General features: G+C 41.9%; 1 protein-coding gene across 22 annotated transcripts in view; it reads right to left on the bottom strand.

Annotated features, from left to right (window-relative positions):
- ZNF618 (zinc finger protein 618) overlaps positions 1-12,192 on the bottom strand; it is a 181,487-nt gene that overhangs the window by 151,393 nt on the left and 17,902 nt on the right. The gene's annotated exons all lie outside the window — the stretch shown is intronic.

The following is a 12,192-nucleotide window of genomic DNA, read 5'->3' on the forward strand; positions in this document are numbered from 1 at the left end:
CTGTATTACACCCTATCGGATCCCTTTATGCAGATGCAAAACAGGCCCCAAAAAAGGCCTGCAGGAGCCACCGTGAAGCCAAGGCGGCCCAGGCCAACTTGTTCCTGCTGTGGCACATGGAGCCCCAATGCCTAAGACTTGCTGGGAACATGACGAAAGGAAACAAAACAAAAATAATCTGAAGAACAGTAACTTGGAACAAAGGACATGAGAGGTTAGAGACCGAGGGAGGGACGAAAGAGAAGACAAAACTGGCTTCCACATCTGTGACCCAGCCCTGGAAACAAGAAGAAAGCCTAGAAGGTGGCATCTGGGAGCTATACGCTCCCATAGGAGCTGTGCACCCCGGCGGGGCCTGCCACTCAGCCGGGATGGGGACCCCAGCCAGGGAACAAGGGACTTCGCCGGGCCCGAGTTCGGCACGTCCCGGAAAAGCCCGTGAAGCCCTGGCACGGGCGCTGATGTATCAGCTAATGTCTCATTCAAGTTGTCAGCATTTTGTTAGAGCCAATTCAGTGGGTAATTAAGGAAAAAGTTGGGACCAGATGGGGAAGCAGATGCTAGCTGAGCCGCAAGTGCCGTTCCCTGCAAGTGTCTGGGAAAGCGCCGGGCTGGCCAAGTCCCCAGCCCGGGAGACAAGGGCTGAAGCAACAGCCCGGAGAGCAGGAGAAAGGCGAGGCCCATTTTCAAGATGAAGAAACTGAGACCCCGAGAGGCCAGGGGACTTGGGGCTGCTGGGAGAATGGCAGCTAACGAGAATGAAAAGAAAACCAGAAGATTGAAAAAAGAAGGGGGTGATTCTACTGTGAGGCAGAGCTGGAGACAAGGCAGGTGCCCCCCCACCTCACCCCACAAACAGAACAAAGGACCTCCAGAAATAGGGGAGAGGGTTCCAGCCTGGGGCCCAGCCTCGGCTCTGCCATTTCCTTGCTGCCTGCCCTCAGATAAGTCACTTTGCCTCTCTGGGCCTCAGTTTACCCCTCTGCAAAATGGAGGAAAGGATCTCTGTTCAGCCCACTCAGAGAAATGAAGTTGCCCACGGTGAACAAGTGCTGAGGACGGGAGTGAGAAGGCCTGGGTTTGCCTCCTGGCTTCCCTACTCGCCAAATGTGTGACTTATTTCACTCGGCCTTGATTTCTCCCTCTGTGAAATGGGAGTAACAGTCCACACCTCACAGGTACGTTGTGAGGACTGAATGACTTCATAAGGCTTAGGAGAGAGCAAGGCACGGAGCCAACACTCACATGACAACCCCTAGGACTGCTACCGCGGAGCCAATAAAAATGACCACTGGACATTCCTGGAGCTAGATAGAAATAAATACTAAATAAATGTTACATGGAAAAGGCAGGATACACAACTGTACGCACTGTGACGATGGCTATATTACACAAAGGATAAAAGGACACCTAGAAAAAAGACAAAGTTAGCAGAGAGATGCTACTCGTCAGTATAAAATGATAGAATGATGGATTTATTTTCTTCTAATTTTCTAGATTTCAAACTTGTATGAATAACTGCTTTTATAACAAAAAGGAAGGGTTTGATACACTGAGTTTTACATGCTGGGGAAAGGGGCACTCCGGTGGCTCAGTCGGTGAAGTGTCTGCCTTCGGCTCAGGTCATAATCTTGAGGTCCTGGGATCAAGCCCCACATCAGGCCCCCTTCACAGCGGGGAGCCTGCTTCTCCCTCCCCCTCTGCTCCCTCACCAATTGTGCTCATTCTCTCTCTCTCTCTCTCAAATAAAATCTTAAAAAAAAAAAAGTTGGGACATTTTCACTAGGTTCCTAATTTATACCTCGAGCAGAACAGAACAAAAACAAAGACCAAAGGCAGTGGTAAGCTAACCTGACACTGAACCCCAGACCTGCAAAGGGGTGAAAGAACAAGAGCCCTATGTGGCAGATGGCACAGGGACCACCGAGGCCTTCTCTTCCTCACTCCCAAAAACTGACTACAGGAAAATAAAAATAGAAGGCACTATTTATAGAAAAGTCTAGACCAGGTAAACCAGTCTAACCTGAAGATAATCAGCTCAGCCCTAGCCTCTGGGGAAGGAGGCAGCAAGTGACAAAGGACCCGAGGAAACATTCTGGGAGCTGGAAATGTTCCATGTGGCAATAGGGGTATGAGTTATGCGGGTACATCCATGTCTCCAAACCTTCAGCTACGATTGTCCATTTTACTTATGTAAGCTTTCCTGAAACAGTGGTAATAATGTAATAGCCAGGACTCCTGGGCGGGGCTCAGTTGGTTAAGTGACTGACTCTTGATTTCAGCTCAAGCCATGATCTCAGGGTCCTGGGATCAAGCCCCACGTCAAGCTTTGCACTGGGTATGGAGTCCACTTGTCCCTCTCTCTCTAGGTGAGACTTGCTCCCCACCCCAGCTTGCACTCACTTGCTCTCTCTCTCTCTCTCTCTCTCTCTCTCTAAAATAAGTAAAATATTTTTAAAATATTTCATAACCGGGACGCCTGGGTGGCTCAGTGGTTGAGCGCCTGCCTTTGGCTCAGGGCATGATCCTGGAGTCTCAGGATCAAGTCCCATGTCGGGCTCCCTGTGTGGAGCCTGCTTCTTCTCCCTCTGCCTATGTCTCTGCCTCTCTCTCTCTCTCTCTCTGTCTCTCATAAATAAATAAATAAAATATTTAAAAAGTATATTTCATAACCACCACTATACCACTGGAGTGGGAAGAGTAGGAGGAGGTCTAAGAAGTAAAGAAATGGCAGCATGTCGATGGCTGCTGACGCGGAACCACAGGACATGGTAGGGTGCCATATAACTCTGTTCACTCGGCATACTGTTGAAATTTTCCATATTTATTTGAAAGAGGAGGAAAACAGTTATGGTGGTTTCTCAAAAAACTAAACGTGCAGTCAACTCCACGACCCAGCGATTCCACTATGCAGTGTAGACCCAAAAGAACTGAAAGCAGGAAGAGACGTTAGTCTACTCGGGCTCACAGAAGTATTATTCGCGACGGCCAAGACCTAGAAGCAACCCAAGTGCTCACCGACGGATGAGAGGATAAACAAAAGGGGAGAAGCATACGGTGGAATGTTACATCGCCTCCAGGAGGAAGGGGATTTGGACCTGTGCTGTGACATGGAAGAGCTTGGAGGACACTATGCTAAGTGAAATAAGCCAGTCCCAAAAAGACAAATATTGTACGACTGCACTTGTGTGAGGTACTTAGGACAGTCAAATTCACAGAAACTAGAATGGTGGTTGCCAGGGACAATGGGGAGGGGGAAAGGGGGATCTTTAGGAAGAGTTTCACCAGATTTGGAACAAGTTCTTCAGGTGGGTAGCACAGAAATGCACATGTACTTAACTACACACACAAAAATGGTAAAGATGATCAATCCTATGTTATATACTATATCTTAATACAATTAAAAACTTAAAGAAGAAAGGAGGTCCTGAAATCTAGAAGGGGATTTCACATACAAGCCACCTACCGAGGGATTTCTGCCAGATGGTAGGGACGTGAGGACACATCGCAGGGCATCACGATGAACCATCTCACAGCTGTCCTCCCAAGATGAAAACCACACTTGGTGGGGACCTATAGGGACCTCCGGCTGTGGAATCCCAGGCCTTCCGGTGGTGGCTTAGCTTCTTCCACTTTCCAACTCAACCCTGACCCCATCAGGAAAAAATCCGGACACAGAGCACTGGGCACTTCACAGTGTGGCCTTACTAAATGCAATAACAGAAGCCAGACTAAGAAAATCTGCAGCCCCAGACTCACGCCCTCAACCTTGGGGTGGCTGTATCACCCCCCCACACACACACCTGTCATGTTCCTGAACAACATCTGGCCCTCCCCTTTCAGCTCAAGACCTGAGGAAGCAGCTACTGGTATCACTGTAGGCTCTACACCATGCCAAGTCCTACCATTCCTTATTTAGAAGGAATAAATGAAGCGAGCAGGGGGGAGAGCAAACAAAACAAAAGTGTGTAACAAAAAAGGGGAGATAAGCATCCTACTCAAGATACAGAGAAGGAACATGTAAAAGCAGTTTTACTCTGGGAAGCTAGAATACGTTGGAGAAAAACTCTCCCCTGCACTCTCAGTAAAGATGACAAGAACAGAGTCAAATGAAGGGAAAACTCAGGGAATTCAGAAGAGAGTGCAAGGAATCAAATAATGGCACAAGATTATGACCGGCATCAGGAGCAGTGAGTGGCAGACCTAGCAGTGCGGAAGAGAGCTAAGTGATGCAAAGGATATACCTGAGAAGCACTTGCAAACCTCAAAAGAAAGAGCGGCTCAGGGCACCTGGGTGGCTCAGTCGGTTAAGCATTTGGCTTCGGCTCCGTCATGATCCTGGAACCCAGGCTGGTCCTGGAATCCAGCCCCATGTAGGGCTCCCAGTTCAGCGAGGAGTCTGCTTCTTCCTCTCCCTCTCTCTCCCCACTTGCTTGTATTCTCTCTCTTTCAAATAGATAAATAAAAATTTTAAAAAAGAAAGAGAGGCTCAAATAATCAACACAAGAGATAATATATATGTTACATATATATGAAATATATACATGGGTAACTCCCACTCCAAAAAAGAAATGAGCCCAGTGGGGACACATGCAACAAAAATGTTCCTATTCTTTTTTTCTTTTTTTTTTTTAAGATTTTATTTATTTACTCATGAGAGACACACACAGAGAGAGACAGAGAGAGGCAGAGACACAGACAGAGGGAGAAGCAGGCTCCATGCAGGGAGCCCCACGTGGGACTCGATCCTGGGTCTCCAGGATCACACCTTAGGCTGAAGGCAGGCCCCAAACCACTGAGCCACCCAGGCTGCCCAAATGTTCCTATTCTTAAGGGCTCAATCTGTAGACAAAGTACACTCCGTGCACCTTAGTAAACTGATGAAAAGACACCAAAAACCTGGATACTGCCTGGAATACCTCTTGAATTTCAAGGGGGGAAAAGAATGCTACAGGCTTTCAAGAAGGTTGAGGGTGGAAGGAGGGTTAGGAGGATAGGGGTGTCAATCATGGAAATAATATATTATGTGGCCTCTGAATTATCCAATATTAACAATATCAGACTACAGCACATCTACAGGATACTGAGTGATAAAATACGTAACCCAAAAATGCTCTATTCATCCGAGCTGCCATTCACAAGAGAAAGCATCAAAAATACCTTCTTAGTTACATAAGTACTTAGAAAAAAGCAAACTATAATTAGATGAAAGAAGTTAAAAAAAAAACTACATTAGGTATTATAATAAATATAACTGGGGGTATGCTCCACATTAAAAGACCCAGACACTCAGACTCTGAGTTTTTAAATATAAAAAACTACATGCTAGCTGAAAGAAAGTCATTTTTTTAAAGGTACAGAAAAGTTTAAAGTGAAAAGTAAAATAAAAAGTTAAATATAGAATTAGACCAGGTAAATTCCAACAACAGAAAACAGAAAGTGCTTTATAAAATTACTAGAATTAGGGAATCCCTCTCTAAATAAGTCTTTAAAAATTAAAAAAAAAAAAACAAAATAAATAAAATTACTAGAATTAAAGGTGAAATTGGGAAATGCTTTACAAAAATTAGGAAAACAACAACTGAAAGTAGAAAGCATGGAAAAGGTCAACAAGGATCTATTTTTACAGCTTAGAAGGACAATCCATAATAAAACGTTAGCGGGCAAATATATATCTGTAAAATAACCTAGCAATAAAATATATGAAGTAAACCAGAAAGAGCCAATGGTAAAACCAAGAGAAACATTATATTATTGGAAGACATTAACAGAGTCCCAAATTCTTGAAGTAATAAATGGAAAAACAGTATTATTTAGGACTCTACAGGGAACCTAAAAAATATGATTAATGTCAATGACAAATGAAATTGAGAAATATACATACACCTAGCAAACAATAAACCCCAAAGCGGAAACTGTTTCTGTTGCAAGCAAATGAAACATTTACACAAACTAGTATTTTAAAAAAGGAATCCAAAATTTTCTATGAATCACCCAAAGCAAAACTATTATTGGCAACATTCTCTCACAATAAACTAAAAAGTGGGAATCACAAAAATTTATAAAAAATTATACTTTTAAACAACCTTTAGACTAAAGAGAATATCAAAACTAAAACTGTGGATTATTTAGGAGAGAAGAATTGTAACACTTCAAAGTAGGCTTATGGGATGTGACCAAAAATGTGCTCAGAGGAAAATTCATTGATTAAGCACTTTTACTACTAAACAGAAAAAAAATAAGGAGCTAAGGATCCAATTTTTTTAAAAATCTAAAGGAAAGAGAAGGTTGGGTTTAACGTAACTGTAACAACGTGAAAACCTTTTAAACAGTTACAATTGACCATTAGCTTCAAAGTGGAAGTGGTGGGTACAAAAATAATAAATAGGCCTGGATATTAGTATTCACCCAGAAAAATAAAGAAAAAATACAATTACAAGAAAATCGGACTAGAAAACCTAACCAGAGGACATTTTTTAAAGTTATATACTGTTCTATGCAAATATGGTTCAAATTCATGATGAGTAAGTTTCTAAGAAAATATAAATGACCAAAACTATTTTCAACAAGAGCAAAAGCCAAAAAAATAAGTGAACGGAGGATTACAGTGGAAAATAATCATCTCCAAAAGCATAACAAGATAGAGAGTTTTAAAGGCAAGTCCTTTTAAACTTTCAAAAGATAGATAATTCCCATGCAAAATAAATCATTCCTGGCAGGGACTACAAATAAACATCTGGCATGCATGCCTAAACTCTCATTTCCTACACTCCTACCAAACACTAAATTGTTTACACATGACAGGACCTCAGAATCCTTCTCAACACAGCAATCTCAGCAACTACTACCCATAGGTACACAATTTACAATGTACTTATCCACCTTGTTCCAGATCACTGAAAATGATGGAAAGCTTCCCAATTTATAACCCACTGTACTAGCATAATCCCCATTTTAAAAACGACAAAAACAGTACACTAAAAATAAAACCACAAAACAATCTCACTAAGGAACAGAGACACAAAACACTGCAAAATGGATCTGAGGTGTATTAAAATAATGAAACAAAACGAACACAATGGGTTCCTTCCAGGATGGTTTAATATTAGAAAATCTATTAATATAATTCATCACATCAACAGATCAAAGTAAGAAAACCATATGGCCATCTGGGTACATAATGAAAAGGTATTTGTTTAAAATTCATCATCTTTTCCCCCTCTCATTATTAAATAGTTTTATGGCGGGGGAGGGGCTAATTCACACTCCATTGCAAAAGAAAAATTCAAATATAGAAAATGAAAATTGCTCCTAGATCATACCACTCACCTTCATCTTGAAAATTAAAAAAAAAAAAGCAAAAGCAAATACTGAGCAACTCAGAAGATGCTTAGTGATAAAGAATATGTATCAGAATCCAAAATAAAATTCATACTTAATTAGAAAATGCTAGAACCCTTCCCACTAAAAGAATAAGACAATACAAGAATACTTGTTATCCCTACTATTATTCAAACTGCCTAAAAGGCCTAGTCGACATATAAGGAAAAAAAAAAAAGGACAATGCTGTAAAAGAAAGGAAATGAGTATTATCTGCATATATTATCATCTATCTAAAACCCACAAGAAACCACTGGAATTAAGAAGACAATATGGTAAGTTATCCACTAACAAAACAACCACATAAAAACCAGTAGGTCTTCTACTGGTACCTGAATTAATTAGGCAAAATAAACAATAAGGGAAATTATCCCACTTACAGTAAAAAATATCAAATACTCAGGAATGTGTTTAAAAACTTAACTGGAAAACTTTACTGTGGGTCACATAAGGGAATATGAATGAAGAAAAACACCTCCTCACAGGGCAGAAAAAATATTGTGGGAATGTCATTCCTACTCAATTCAATGCATACATTTAATACAACTAACATCACAACACAATTTTTATCAGGGTTTTTTTTTTTTTTTTTTGAGATTTTATGTATTTGACAGTGAGAGAGCACAAGCAGGGGGAGCAGCAAGCAGAGGGTGAAGGAGAAGCAGGTTCCCTGCTGAGCAGAGAGCCCTGGATGTGGGGCTTGATCCCGGGACCCTGGGTTCATGACCTAGGCCAGAGGCAGATGCCTAACTGACGGAGCCACCTTTAAAAATGATTCTAGGAACACCCAGTGGCTCAGCAGTTGAGCATCTGCCTTCCGCTCAGGGCATGATCCCGGGGTCCTGGGATCAAGTCCCACATCAGGATTGGGCTCCCTGCAGGGAGCCTGCTTCTCCCTCTGCCTATGTCTCTGCTTCTCTGTGTATTTCATGAATAAATAAACCTTTAAAAAAATAAAAATAAGTAAAAACAATTCTAATATTCATCTAGTAGAATATGTGAGACTAACGAAAGTTTTGAAAACAGAACAATGGGGAGAGATGTTTAGCAAATATTAGAATATTTTACAAGCAAAATTAACCAAAACAGGATGATACTGGATCTGAAGTTAATACATAGCTGAATCTGCTGAGCCTGTGTCTGGACCGTAACCTATTAAAATCTATCTGCCTGTATACGCCTATGCCAGGTCCACCCTCATTAAGATGCTGGAGCTTTAAGATATTTCAATATATGCATTTAGAAAATATGGACTCAGAGCCACCCATATCTTGGTAGCAGTACTGGACAGCCAGTTCCTCAATCCTGTACAACCTTCAAACCACCTGGCCATGGATTAAGTGGGACCCGCGGAGCCAACCAGCTCAGGAGCAGCCAATGTGAGCTAGGTCACCACCACGTTGCCTTCCCAGTGGCAGACATCACTAATCAATCCCAGTCTATCCATGGAACCAATAACCGACCGCAGCTGGAATTCGTAAGGAAACCCCTCCATCATCTCTAAAGCCCAACCCCTTTATTTTATGGGTGAATCAGTTTTTATCCTCATGACAATTTTACTAGGCAGAGCAGAAATAGCTCATTATCTCATATTCTTGACAACTGTGTTTCCAGAGGGAAAATGACACCCCAAACTCAGCCCAGGCCTGAAAAGGGCCAGAACCCTCCACACGAGCCTCTTGCATCCAACCCTACAGTCCTTCTACCGTCTCCGTCCTATACCCCAAATGGACTCAGACACAGGACTAGTGAGCCTACAGGAAGCTTCCACATTCTGTGCAAGAAAGGAAAAAACGTATTCAGATGGAACTGGCCAGCTAGTCCTTATATAGAAGACTTCCAATGTGTCGGGGCACCTGGGTGGCTCAGTGGTTGAGCATCTGCCTTTGGCTCAGGGCATGATCCTGAGGTCCTGGGATCGAGTCCCACATCAGGTTACCTGCAGAGAGCCTGCTTCTCCCTCTGCCTGTGTCTCTGCCTCTCTCTCTGTGTGTCTCATGAATAAATAAAATCTTAGAAAAAGGACTTACTATGTGTCAAGCACCGCCCCAGTGCTTTTACTATTAACTCCTCTAATTTTCACTCTGCCCATTTTTGTAGATGAGGAAACTGATGCAGAGAGAGGCTAAGGAATTCACCCAGCATCAAGTGGTCAGAAAGAGGCAGATGTGGGTTTTGCATCCCAGAAGGCCAGCTACAAAGGGGACATCCTTAGCCACTTTGCTTCTCAGAGCAGCAATCTAATGACTTGTTTTCCTGGGGGCATCATGTGCCGTAGCACTCAGACCCACCCTGCACACTCTTGCCAGACCTCATAGTGGACTTTGGTAAAATGACCCTGTAAAGAGCATCTTCATATATAAAATATTTTGAAATTTTAACATCCTCGCCTTTGGGTATATTCCCAAAGAGAGATTATTGGTACTAAGATTTGGGAACTTCCATTGATTTGAAAAATATAGTAAACTCTTTAAAAAGTGGGATCTTTTGACTCACTTTGTTATTATGAAAGAGGTTGGTGTTCTTCCACTAAGAAAATTTAGTATAGGGGCGCCTGGGTGGCTCAGTGGTTAAGCAGCTCAGAGTGTGATCCTGGGATTTGGGATCGAGTCCCACATGGGGCTCCTTGCTTGGGGTGGGGGGGCGGAGGGCCTGCTTCTCCCCCCCCCTCTCTCTCTCATGAATAAATAAAATCTTAAAAGAAAAAAAAGGAGTTGTCTGGAAAAAAGAGAAAACTTAGTATACGCAAAACAGAAAAAAAAAAAAAAGACCATAATCCTCTGCCTCACCTCTCCAAGATCATTGCCACTGATGGTTTTGTTCCCTGGGATTCCTTGGAACCCCTGAGATGTCTATAGTTGCTTGCGCAAAGCTGCTCCAAGCCCATCTTCAAGCTCAGTTCGCCAATCCAGCTGCCTGCTTCGTGCACTCACATCTTAAGTGGGAAGTTACAAAGATCAATATTCATCAGGAGGCTTGGGGAAGCCAAGCAGGCAGGACATTTCTGATCTGTTCCTTACCTGCTGGCCAGCACTCTAACTTCCATGGCTCAGGACACCTGGGAGGCCCTGGCAGGGGAACCTGGAAGACTCACTGTTGGGTCTTGAAATCAATGAGTCACCGCTAGCAGTTTTGTTTTTTTTTTTTTTTAAATAAAAGAGAATTCAAAATATCAGAATGCATTGCAAGTAGTTAAGTGTAAATACTGTTCCCTGCTTTTGCTTTACCCATATGAGTCCACGTGTATAAGATGGTGATGTAAAATGTCTTTCTTCTAGTGGGTCAGGCATGAAAGTCTGATATGCCGCTGCCCAGCAGGGCACAGGCCCTGCAAAGGTCAGTTCCGTCCAGGTAACGGGAGGCAGGATGAGACGGCATCAGCAAAAGCACTTTGCAGAGTGAAAACACTATTCTGACCTGAGGCCAGATCACCAAAGACTCGGCTTTCTTCCTCTAACTTCCCCTACCTGCTATCTTTCCCTTCCAGCCCCCACCTACCTGCACCCCCTCAGAGATAAGAGTTCTGATTAACTGAACACTCTGGTGGGCCCACATAAAGGACAACCACATTTGGGCAGAATTTTATGACTCACCAGCTTTCAAGGAATTAGATTGATAGTAATAAATACTCAATGCCAAAAAATCACCAAAGTTCATCTTTCTTTGATGATTCCTAAGGTTTGATTGCTCTGCTCCATCCCTTTCCTCCCGCAGACCCATCTTTAGACCCTCAAATTCTATCTGTCCTTCAAAGTCACATTCAAATACCACTTCCTCCAGGAAGGGGCCCTGGATTCTCTATATCAGGATTCATCTTTCCCTCCTCTAAAACACCCTCAGCAACCAGTTTTAGAACACTGAACACTTTCTACAGCTTACAGTGTATGGCTGTGAACACAATCTATCTTGATTTACCACCTTGGCACCTATCAAGAGTCATCACCTACAATTAGGACAAATATCTAATGGCTAAATAAACTCAGAAGGTGTTTAAGATCTTCAAAGAGGAAGGATCATCATCCAAAAATGGTTTATCAGCAGTATCAATGCAGAAAAATAAGTTATTAGAGAATTCTGGCTAATAAAATAAGATTAAAAATAACTTACTGAAAAATTAATACTTGTATAAGTAAATACTGTAAGAACAGACATGAAATTAACAAAGCTCATCTTGGAGAAATGTGCAATTACAGAGTCTTTTCTTTTGTGCATGTATACTCTAGGTTTCCTAATTGAACGTGAACCCCTCTCATAATAATAAAGCCAGTGAAACATATTTTGAAGAATTTACTATATTTCTTTTCCAAATCAACAGAGGTTCCCAAAGCCTAGGACCAATAATTGGCCCAAAGGGGGCAGGATATACAGAAATGTGTTAAACTAATATCTACCCTTGATCCAGGAATCTCTCTTCGGGAATATATCCAAAGGAGATGGCTTTAAAATATCAGAACATTTTATTTACAAAATTGTTCATGACAGCAGGACTTTATAAAAGAGAAAAATGAGAACCAACCTAAACATGCAACAACAGAGTACGGGTTAAATAAACTATGTTCATTCTTTTCTATGAATATTATGCAGTGTTTAAAAATGACAATTAGGAAGACAAAATAAAGATGGGGGAAGGAAAAGGCAGGAGGCAAAACTAATACATTATGATTCCAATAACAAAAATATGCTTATAAAATAACTAGAAGGAAATACACTGCAATTTTAATGGTGAATATAAGAGGGCTGGGATTTACTTAACAGTCTTTTTATTTCCTTATTTTCCGATTTCTCTGTAATATCATTAGGTTACTTTAATTA

The sequence above is a fragment of the Vulpes lagopus genome, chromosome 7, assembly GCF_018345385.1.
Source record: "Vulpes lagopus strain Blue_001 chromosome 7, ASM1834538v1, whole genome shotgun sequence".
Classification (NCBI taxonomy): domain Eukaryota; kingdom Metazoa; phylum Chordata; class Mammalia; order Carnivora; family Canidae; genus Vulpes; species Vulpes lagopus.